The sequence below is a fragment of the Pectinophora gossypiella genome, chromosome 1, assembly GCF_024362695.1.
Source record: "Pectinophora gossypiella chromosome 1, ilPecGoss1.1, whole genome shotgun sequence".
Classification (NCBI taxonomy): domain Eukaryota; kingdom Metazoa; phylum Arthropoda; class Insecta; order Lepidoptera; family Gelechiidae; genus Pectinophora; species Pectinophora gossypiella.
In genome coordinates, this window is record NC_065404.1 from 6,857,737 (window position 1) to 6,870,232 (window position 12,496).

At 39.4% G+C, this 12,496-nt stretch overlaps 1 long non-coding RNA gene across 1 annotated transcript; it reads right to left on the bottom strand.

The window, feature by feature from the left end:
- Nucleotides 1-9,185: 9,185 nt before the first annotated feature.
- Nucleotides 9,186-10,998, bottom strand: LOC126369936 (uncharacterized). Its single transcript, XR_007566783.1, has 2 exons — nt 10,859-10,998; nt 9,186-9,864 (listed from the first exon to the last, which is right to left on the bottom strand). It is a non-coding gene; the product is annotated as an uncharacterized LOC126369936 (long non-coding RNA).
- Nucleotides 10,999-12,496: the final 1,498 nt, after the last annotated feature.

The following is a 12,496-nucleotide window of genomic DNA, read 5'->3' on the forward strand; positions in this document are numbered from 1 at the left end:
TTGTTGTTTCATTTCCTTATTTGAAAATAGTTCTGGTTCATAAGTCAGAGCAACGTGGTGGAGTATGTCCCTTACACAATTGATTAAGGGAAGGCCTGCCCTTATTAGTGAAACATGGTTAGAGAAATATACCGTTTAATGTCATCATCCCCTTAGCAGTATTCCGTTTTGACAGGGTCCGCTTAACTAACCTGAAGATTTGACAGATTCAGTTTTTTACAGAAGCGCTTGCCTGTCTGACCTTCCAACCCGTGAAGAGAAAACCAGCTCAATACAGGTTAGGTCACATACCTCCGAAAATGCATTTCTCGGGAATTTGGGTTTCCCCCGATGTTTTCCTTCACCGCTGAGCACGTGATAAACATTTATGATCCAAACATGAATTCGAAAATCATTGGTTTTGGCCTGTGCTGGATTCGAACCTGCGACCTCAAAGTGAGAGGCAAGCGTTCTACCAACTGGGCTACCCCGGCTTATATACCTTTTAATTTAATAACATGAAAATAGGTAGCATCAATACAATATTTTGATACCTATCGACAGGACCGCGGATAGAGTAATTCTTAAATTGATGTGCCCAATCCGGGTCCATGTGTGTTACTCGCCTTATGTTAGCAACCTACCATGTGGAACGCCATAAATTATATATGAAAAAGATGGAAATGTCAAAGGAGAAGCCTTTATGTCCAATAGTAAGATCTCTCAGCCTACAAAAGAAGATAATGAATAAAAAAATAAAAGTAGTTCTTTATTAGTCTTCTTCTTCTTATCGTGAGGGTTGTGAGGTGGAATACCAACCTTAGCAACCCTGGTGGCAGGGTTATCACTGAGCCGCCATAGGCCCCTGACATGGCTCATGTAACGACTACATACTTACATCAATAAGTATTAGTACCGGGATCAACGGCTTAATGTGCCTTCCGAAGTACGGAACATCTTATTTATTTATTAGTAGGCTACATTATAAATACTTTATATTCATTTCTTTTATCTGGGCACTCTACAAAACTGGACCCGTCAAATTTTCAGGTTAGATAAGCGCACCCCGTAAGGAACGGGATAACGCGAGGGAGATGAATGATAGACCTAGTATTTCTTGTATGTATGTGCATTCATTGAATGAAAGTAGACTTACAAAAAAGATTACCTAATGCTGCGTGTGTAAGTAGTAGAAATGGAAGAGAAAGGCCTAGGCGTACACGTCGAACAATGTCTGTGTTGAAGATAATTATCCAAGAAGGACTGCGCCGGGATTTCGAAGGGTAGGTATAAATACAAATATATCTCTAGTTATATATTAACTATGAAGATAATTCTTGAAGTTCTTTCCTGACAGGCGATAGTTCAACTAACCGTGGCCCATTCTATCATCACTGAACGATCCATCGCCCGTGGTGACAAGAGGAAATTCATTCACATATTTATAGGTAACCTATACGAACTCAAAAGACGTAACAGTAATGTAAAAAATGCTTTATTGCATAGCTCTTAGGGAGATAGAAACAGCGTACAGGAACTAACAATTTGAGAAAAGAATTTTTATAAAAGGAACATTCCCACTTTGGGAACTTTCCCGAGAACTGCACATAACTGATGGCACCACCAAGATCATACAGAACCCTTAGAACTATTGGGGTGAATATCAAAATTTCAAGTTCGGTGGCGAACTTTCATGTTATTTTTTTATTTTTATTTATTTATCGTTGTTACAATTTAATGTTACATTATAAATAGTTAACATCGGAAAACCCTAAAAGGGTTTGTCCCGACATTAAAACATTTTCGTGACATTTTCGTGAAACCCAGAATCCTTTTGGATCCTTTTTCATGTCGGAACCTAATTTTTCACGAAAAAATAATATGAAACGATCGCCACCAAACTTGGCACATTTTAAGATTCACCCATTGCCCTATAAGTTATAAAAATATGTATTTGTAAATATATAATTGTAAATAACATGTATATACCTAGCTGAAATATCGCAAATTCCAATCCTGTTTCCCTTCATTTTATTACCGTATTTCCTTACCATATCCACGTTTATTGTATTTGGCTAAATTCGTAGCGAAGCCATAAAAAATACAGGACCCTTTAACTGCTATCGGGATTAACAGAGACACAAATCATCAATTATATAACTTCACTTTTTAAGTTACTTTTTTAACATTGAAAGAAATTTAGATGATTAAAGATAAAATCAAGAAGCTCAAATGTAGGCGGCAGCACTGTTGGGTGTTTCTAAACTTTGACAGTTCTCTCCACGCTTTCCAGCTAAAATTCGTGATAAATTGCTATTAAATGTGGAGCAACGTGGAGTGTATCTCGTCTAAAGGATGAGTTAGGAAAAAAAAGCTATCAATGGCATTGGAAAAAGGTTGTTTTGATTAAAAATAAGTTTTTCTAAGTTTTCATCTTTCCGATCTTTAGGGAATGAATATTAATTACACTATGATTTTGCAGTTATACGCTGCGCAAAGGGTTATAGTGTAAAAATATAACGAAAACAAAATGTTTGTTTACTCTTTGACTCAAGTAATACGGGGAAATGTCAAAATTGTGAGAACACTTAACACTAGCGACACCTGGTGTAAGAAATAGGTAGTTTTCATCCTTATTGTACAATGTCAGGATGTAAACCTTTGCCCTTTTATCATCACATTGGTGCTAATTCCTGTAAATAACATCTAATTTTATTTTAAGTTATATCTGTCATTTTCTTATCCGCCGAAAAGGAAAGGGACGGGTAATCGACAAGCATAAAATTTATGGAACACACGTCAATTTTAAGCACAAATATAAACCAACCGTCTAAAAATTTTACATCCGTCAATAACCCGACACAGTTAAGTAGACAGCACGTCAAACGGATTGCATACCAGCGACGTACCTTTTGATTCGCCCGGGTTATTCGTTCATTTATCTTCCTAAAATTAAGAGCTGTGAATCATCCATCCCTTTCCTTTTTGACGGATATGAAAATGACGGATATAACTTAAAATAAAATTAGGCGGTGTCTGCAGGAATCGGGGCCATTGTTGTCCTTTTTCCCGTGACACCATGGTTGCGGCGCAACCACGGTCGCGGCCCCTACAAAAATATGCAGTTGTATAAAACGCAACCCTATCTGGTGCCTTGTTAGTTGCGTAACCAACAATCTTACTACTAAAAAGTAGTATCACTAACACACATATCACTAAAAGAGAGGACATATCAGTAAAATCACTTTGTAATATGTTCCCAGCGGGATGCGAACCTGAGCCCTCCGGATTGTGAGCCCAACGTTCAACCACTGGATCAGAGAGGCCTTTAAAGTTGTATTCGAATTTGTATATTTGAAAATGCATTGAAGTGATGCAAGCGATTTGTTAGCCCTTTGTCCCACACGCAGTTACAATGTGGAGAAGAGTAGTTAAGCCACTTTGATAATAAAATGCTCGTACCCCTATCGGGCTGGCCAGATATACAAGTTATTAACAAAATAGCGCGCAACTATTCCTGATATCTCTGTAGTCCTAAACTGGACATTTGTTTGTCACTTACGCCGTGATATCATACTACAATGATATTATTATTGATACATTTGGTTGTAACTTACTTTAAGTTTCCGTCAGGTATCCTTCAACTACGATTATTAGTAGAAAACTATTAATCGGAAATATAAATAAATGATAGGTAAGTACTCACCCATAACGCTGATAAATAAATTCAAAACTAAGCTATCATTGCTCCGGCACCGCTGGATATTTAACTCGCGGTTATATTGCAACCGTTACTATTTACGAGACAGATAATAAATAATCGTCACACTTTTATTTTCCGTCTTTATTAAGTGTCATTAGGCATTATTAAGCGCGTATATCGATGATGATCGGCCTTCCGTCCGGACGGTAATTGCCGTCGATGTAGCGGCCTACAAATTGAAAGCGGCCGCGGCCCCAGGCGGGTATTGATGGATCTGCTGCCATCGGGAAATTATAGCTGGCCCTTGCGACAGCTTCGCAAATTGTGCGTATAATGCTAGTAAATAATACAGCATTCGCTATAAATTCATAAGACGCTAGCATATAAGTACACGTCTCACGTCGCGCGTGTTGTCGAGTCCAACACGTCGGCCGCTGCGACTGATTCGATTCGCGTTTTGCAAAAAAGTTAGTAAATAATGTTACATAGTCCGCAGCTTTGCATGTGCTCCAGACGCGGCTGCCTCGTTCTTTGTCTGCCCGAAGACACATTAAAGGGAGGGGAAAATAACGCGCCCCGGCACAGCCGTACATAAATTAATGCGAGCGTATTTCGCAGACACCGACTGATTGACTCCTTTCATTACCGAGTCGCATTGTTCGGTGCGGGAGAAAAATTGCATACCCTTTTGGAATCACAACACATTTCATAATTATGGACTATTGTGGAGTTGTCGGGACTAATTCCTCGGGGACGAGCGCTCTCCTCGCCCGAGGAACCTTCGAGATATATTGGTGGACGTAAAGCCGGAGCCTGATCCCATAATGGCTGGCGCTGATTAGCTTTCAAGAGAAACACTACTTCGAAGAAAGCTCTCGCGATTTAATGTCCCGTCAGAGAAACGTTCGTCAAAACATTACCAACATAAAGACCGTGGTCCTATTCATGGCGTGGACTAAAATTTTATACTTTCAGTTCTTTAATAGCTTTGGTGCGTCGCTGGAAATGCTGGTGTTATTGGTCCAGAGACAATGTTTATGACCGGCGAACCATTTGGAATTACTGGCATTAATTGCACTCATTTGTCGGGTACATTATGGCGGCATTGTTCTCTGGCGCAGATTATCAGTGATTAAGGGCGATAGACGTCTTGGTTCCATGTGCGGTGTGCGCTGTGCCCGGTCGTGCCCCGCGAGAGATCGCGATCTGCCCATACATTTAGACCTTGTGGGAAATTGTACTAATACTAAGTATTCGTCTAAGTTTTAAGGTTTATTATAGAGTATATTGAAGTTCAAGAGTATTGAAATACTTGGAAATAAGTTTTTAATAAATCCTACAAGATACAAGTTAAAAAACTGCTTACAAATAACATGCACATTTCCAAGCGAGGCAATTTACCGTCTATTTTCAAAGTCCAATCAATCGAGGAACGGTCTCGAGTCCGACGCCTGTCGTTCAGTCAGGTTAGCACGGTCAGTTCGGTTGTCCGAGGCAAACGTTTTTCTAAGTCGACGCAACGGTGTCCGTCTGTCGGGCTCGTCCGGGCGTCAGCTGCCAGCTCCAGCAGATAGACAACTAAATAGAGCTAGGCTAATCGTCGCGTCCAGCAAGGGAAACGACGAATTACAGCGTCACGGAGTTCCCAACAATTGCTTTGTTTGGCGATAGACGTCCGGCGATTGATACGGCTTGACACCTCCTCTTGGTGAATAGAAAACAGTACCTAATTGCGCTGTTCATTGACTATTTTTGAGGAGATTACTCGTAATTATGCGTAATTATGCGTTTTTGTAACAGCCTTTAAAAAAAAAGGTTATATTTTTTGTAACATAATAATGATCAATGTTGTAACATTTTAAATGCAATGACGTATGTTAACCTGTTATAAAATATGTAATTTCTTTCTTGACTCTTATTTCAGTGTATTTGTACCTATTGAATGTAGGTAACTATTTTAAAGACAAAATAATTAATAATTAAGCAATATTTGTTTCAAGATTTGTTTGCACTCCGCATTTACTTTGTAAATAAATGCCAATGTCAAATTGCAATATTACTTTTTTAGGTGAATTTCTTCTATGTGACCGTTTTAACTCCTTTTATTATAAAATCTTATAGAGCAATTTGAACAGCGATCTAGTCTGTCAATTTTGCATATTACACAGAGCAATCGTCAGCAGTATTATCTGGTGGGTTTTGAGGGTATCGCAGTGTGTGTTTAGCCATGATTGACGGAGTAGTTGCTGTGATTACTCGCCTGGTGCGGAGAGCAGCCGTCGTTAGCTTGTGATCGACATGAGACGGGGTAACTACGCTGATACACTATACCTCTACAAAGTTTGTAGTATAAGCCTGTTTAGAGTGTTTACTTTGAGTAGAAGGGATACTTGTTCCATCCTATTTGATTCAAATAACCTACCGTCAAGTAATAGGGTAGTTTCCAACTAGTCAAATCAGTTACTTTTTGTTAAACGTCAAAACACGAATTTGTGGAATTTGCTTCTATGCTGTTCTGGGAGCAAATAAAAAACATAGAACATGTTCAGCTGCTTGTCTTCCCGGGCATGTCGTAAAAACCGACAGAGGGATTGTGTCCTCTAACATGATGGACTAATGTTATGGGCGATAGGCTGATCCCTTATCACTATACGGTTCATCATATCCAGCTTACGACATCGTATCAACAGTGGCTGCAAGTTGTCTTTGATTACTTGTGGCTCTGCCCACCCCATTAGGGATAACGGGCGTGAGTTTATGTATGTATGTATGTATGTGGAATTTGTATGAAAAACCAACCTGTGACGTCATAGAAAAACGTGACAAAATGACGCATTTATTATTACATTTTCTTTATTAAAAGTCATAAATAAGTTAAATAGAAAAAGAAAACGTTTTTGCTCACCTTTAGATTTGTCTTTATTTAGTAATCAGAATATCATAATTTATTTTTGACCTAGGAAACTTCCCAATTGTAAAATCTTTCAGGAGTTTAAAAAGGTGATGAAGACCAGAGGAAAAAGGTGAGCTCGGTAATCGCCTCTTGTTTATTTTTAGATATCAATAATAAATGACTGCAAGTCTTATGACGACTAGTAAGCATTTTCTATAACAAAATAGATAAAGAATTCGGCCTTTAATTTATGTATCTACTTATGTATTTATTTATTACAATAAATAATCGGAATCTAATGGATGTATATGACTACAACATTTGCTTTGCGTGTAATCTTTGTGCATATCATTTAGGTAGGTTAGGTTAGGTACGTATAGGACGAATGAACTTATAGTAGTAGTTGGTACGTCGTATACCTATGTACGTTCTGTCAATATAAATTGCTAGTTTGCGAAGAGAGGCGAATGATATTAATTGACATGTGATGTTCTAATTTTCGTTGTTGACTATACCTACGACTGCTTTACTAATTTCCTTAAGTACGTCTTTCTTCAACCCGCATATCTAGTCGGCAGTTGATTGAAATACTCCTTCAACACTCCAGATTTTCTGCGTTCTTTGTGATATTTTTGTCTAATCCCTTCCGGCGATCTTGGCAATCGTCTATCCATCAGCTATTTGTCGACCTACATACTGTTCCGTCTTGTTTTTCGTCTCTATTGCCAGATCTAATTTATAACGCCCGCGACCCATCACACTTGATGCTCTAGTTAAGTAGTTAAAGCCACTTGAGGAAAACTTACAATAAGTAACGTTGTAAAAGAACGCCAAGGGATTTTTTACAACACAAAAATCTGCGAACCCTTCACACTGTTATTTTTGTTGTTGTCCATATTATACCTAACGCTTACACTTGTTGTAGACAACCTTAGGTACATGTCTCCCCGATCCCGACCCCGCCGGCGTGGTCGACGACTTCTCTCAATCAGCGCTTATCGCTATCGACCCACTAGGGTCGATTAATTCTTTCAAATATTTTTCCTCTCAGACGACGCCCTGAGCCGAGGATCGAGACCCAACTGGGCACCTTTAGGCCTGTTGTCTTAAACGTTCTACCAGGTGAGAGCCTTCAGAGCTCCCCATTTGTCCGGCCAAGTAGTTAATGGCATCTGTGGCAAATCTACAATAAGTCACATCAAATAAAAGGTACATGTCTAAAGTGCCTTTATTCATCCCACTGGGCACGGACCTACCTGCATCGATTGGACATGGAATCGACTCCGCCACACTGCTCCTTTGAGGTGGTATAGAACCACCCACACTTAAGCCACTTTAGAAAAACTCGTTTTCTAAATTATCAAACGACTGGTTCACTCAACACGAGCCCTAACTCATTTAAATAAACGCGAATAAAGGCAGCTCAAGGCGATTAGAAAATTAAGACGGACAGACAGACTGAATCCCAGCCCTTCGATAATAACTTTAATGGCACGAACGTGGCCACTGCGGCCCATTTATTGAGCCAATGCGAATTATAGCATTCACCGGACTTATTCTAAACTTAGTAAAGAATGACTACACTCGTAGATAGATAGATAATTGTTTTTCATTTAAGTTGTATATGAATTCACGTCCATTTTATCGGTGATTAATTGTCAGTGATACGGCTCACCACCTACCACGTTTGTCTAACAGAAAGCTCGGTGAGGTGTGGGTCCCGTGTGGGATGTACTTGTGACTATTCAACTGCGATATATTCCTGAGCTTATGTTATAGTTTGTTTTGATGTTACGGGTAAAAGATATCATAAAGTTGTACTAGGATTTCCGCTCAACAATTAGGCAGCCTCAGGCCTGTTGTTTTAAATTTTGTACCGAGTGAGAGCCCTGGCGATGGATGTACCCGTAACTATCCCAATTGGGATATAATTGGGATATTATGATGTAGAAATTGGAGAAGATTTGATTTTTGACTTGACTTACTGTAGATTTTGTATGGGACATACCTAATAGTCTACCATTTATGGTCAGTCACATCTCTAGCGCGAGCAAGCCAACGCGTCTCAATGTTTGGATCTTGTAATTTAATTAATATCCTAAGTAATACAGTTCATTCAATTGTTTGTGTGGGGTTTTATTAAAATTACTAGCGCTCCCTACAGATTTGCCGCAAATATTAACAAAATTGGGGAAGAAGGATTGCAAATGATGTACCTACGTACGTTAAGTATTTATATTGTTATAAAGTTACTAGCCCATTGACCCAATAGAGTACTGTTATGCTATTTTATTTAATATACAGTTATTTTATATTTGTATTAGTTGTAGCTACCTAAACTTTTCATATTATTATATTCAATGGATTTTCATAGGCCATTTGACTGGGTCAAAGATACCTAAATTATAAAATGCTAAATTAGAAATAGAAGCCAGTCTAAGATGATCGAAAATCAATTTCATTTTACTTTTCGATTTATTTTCAATTTTATTTATGAATTAAGTGACAATGAGTACAACGTTGAACCGCTTTTATTGATGACGTCACAGTATTTCCATACAAACTTCGAAGATAACTTTATTTTAGACATTTCGTAAAAAGTTTCGTAAGCATTTTGACTAGGTTGTCAAGTAGCGTATTGAAGCAAACAGCTATGGTCACCAAATGACTATTTTCTTATGTAAATAGGTACAGTCATGAGCAATATCATGTACCCACTTTAGAACCCTGTCGCACTATCTTATTTGACATTTAATGAGGATTACGGTTTGATTTGTCAAAAAAGTTAATGTGTCATGGTTGCAAAGTGTATACATATTAGTCCTCGTGACCGTAGATAGGTACATTTGTATAGCTGAAGTTCTTTGATTATTCATAGTAAATCAATTTTATTGATTTTATTTGCCCGCAAATAATACCTGAGCAGTTCTACATATTAAGTATTAATGTTTTATGAAACTTGCTATTCTTCAAACTCCAATTGCCTTGGATCGATTACGATTTTTTTTGTTGTCAGCGTAATGACAGAGGTGCAAGCGTCTTTATGCGTTTCTGATTGTAACAGCACCGTTTATTGCTTCTTAATAGCTTTAAAACCACGCAATAGTTCGATGAGCTCCCGGTCGGGCTGAGGACCTATCATTCGTTGCAATTACTTTGTTAGTTATGGATTTGCAGATTCTTGTAATTGTCGTTTTGTGGCGGCCAAACGATCCATTAGACTATATTCCAACTGTGGTATGGAGTGTGATTGAAGCCTTTCTGCGTTTCTTTGTTCTCGTGGGGCGTGCTGTAAGATTGAAAAGTCAGTATTTATCAAAGTTCCGTTGAATGTTGTTTAAGATTTAACAGAGCAGAAGAAATCAGTGATTGAAACAATGGTTGCGGTGATATTGGCCGCTTTTTCTCTCGTGTGGGTCCTGGTGTCATGGTTACTATTGAGTCGTCAAATTACTTACTTACATCAGTAAGTAGTAACCGGGACCAGCGGCTTACCGTGCCTTCCGAAGCACGGATTATCTTACTTCCGGAAAATCAGGTGATCATCCTGTAATGTCCTAACCAAACTAGGGATCACAAAGTATTTTTTGTGATATTTCCCCACCGGGATTCGAACCCGGGACCTCCGGATCGCGAGCCAAACGCTCTACCATTGGACCACGGAGGCTGATATTGGCCGCTTGGGAGAGTATTCGCGAGCCATCGTAGCTAAAGAGGCCGCTAATGTTCACGGTGCGTAATAATGACGAATCGTTGATTTAGAGGGTTAGCAATTCACACGCATTACGAGTTGGTATCAGCAGCGGGTTATCTGGCGCGGGCGATGCTGGATCACGGCGAGGTGATCCCTCAGGTGCGCCCTCCAACCCCGCCCCCTTGTTTATTGCTTATTAGCGGGCTTGCGGCGGCGCTTTTGAACTGCCGCTCTTTGTTCTCGCCGACAAGCACCCCCCTCCCGGCCGGTCACGACGCCCGCGCACCGAGTATGCTACGCGAATCATAAATTCTTGCTATTTGACGTGAGCCTGTGTAGGTGATACCGATCTTAGTTCAATGATATCGGAATAGGAAGGAAGTGCAATTGCATGTAAGTTATGATCAAACGCTGCGATCTTAAGTAATACGTAGGTACCGGTTCGTGGAGGAATGATAATACAACGTAAGGATATGATAAGCAGCTCTCTAAACAATGAAGTCTAGAACTGTAGCACGGACTATAACTGAGTTAAAACCCTTCTTTCCACTATCAGGTACCTACCTACCATAACATACCATCACCTTACTTTCGGACAATCACGTGATCAGCCTGTAATGTCCTAACAGAACTAGGGATCACAAAGTGAATTTTGTGATATGTCCCCACCGGGATTCGAACCCGGGACCTCCGGACCGTTAGCCCAACACTCAACCACTGGACCACAGAGGCCGTTAGCGAAGCCTTTATAGAGTCAGTGATTCGCGCAACCATGTGCTCGAAGTATCATATAACAATGTAAGCGAGATAGGAAGGGTTAATTGCACATATACATTAATTGCGGTTTTTTCACAATACATTACTTAGTTACAAAGCGTATAAAAAAAATCGGAATGTTGCATGCAAAATAAGCGTTGAGTGCATTCGTCGAGTGTAGACGTTGTGGTAATAATTTGCAATTAGCACGCTTGCTCGCTACGTGTAACAAGCGCTTATTATGGAAATACCTACTAAGCCATACGTACCTCACGCAGATAGCCAATGGTAGACAGATCTGCAAGTTGGGAAAAGATTAAGATTTTATGGCAGTTCACTCATGGTATGACAAAACCAGGTATGCTCAACCCTATGACAAGCCGCCGTTGCTAGTCCTTTGAAGACGTAAGTGTTACCATTAAATTGGTATCTCCAACATTCCAAGGACGTAAATTTTATTATTGAAAATGAAATTAATTACAGACTACTACTGACTATTACTTGTCACACATAAAAATTCTTAAAACTGTGAGTAACTCTTTTAATAAGAGTTCAAAATTTCCTTGCAAAGTAAATATAAAAACATTCGCCGTGGGTAATTTATTTTTTAGGTCATTGAAATGTTTGCTGTCACTTTTGAGCATACCTGGTTTTCTTATACCATGAGTTCACTAATAGAGTCCACGTGATCCCTTAGCCTACTTCAACGACATTCCTGAGCTAATGAGCAGAATTGTTTAATTCCATTTTTTAGTTGTTCCGTCAACTTTTAATGGAGTGGTCGAATATACCTACTCCATATTAAGTAGCATGCAGGCTGATAAATTAAGTTTTAGGCAGCTTTCTAATTAAAGCTAAAGCAGGGAAGACTAGGATGTCTGCACTTATTCAACATCCAAGTTGCCTACACATTTAAATATAAGTATGTTACTTTACAAATTCTTAATATTTGTCAAGACTACAAAAACCTTCACAATTTATGATATTAATATTTCATACGACAACGCCGCCGAAATTCTGGGAACGAGATCGATATCAAGGTTTATTGAATAGTGAACGCATTAGGCACCTACGTATTATCTGTTGGCGTGGGCGAAACATTCCCCGAATAGCTTTCTAACAAGAGAATGACAGAACATTTGATGGCGGCCGTTTGACGGAGCTATCATCATACAAAACAGCTGCATCACGCAAATTACTCGCGCGATACGCATCGCGATAGGCCTACACGAAAATCTACTAACGCGGAAAAAAGTGAGCGCACAATATTATGAGGCTATGATTCTGAACTGAGAAAGATGAGGCTCATTTCTCGTGGCTCATCTGATGGTGTATAAATTGCTTCGATACGAGTTGGCAACTTGAGCTTTATGCTGGAGGGTTAGGTGTTATTTTGTCGTAGATAGGAGGGGTATTATGATGTTTAGGCCGGTGCGAGAGAGGCACGATGCGGCAGATAGTGGCTGGGCGC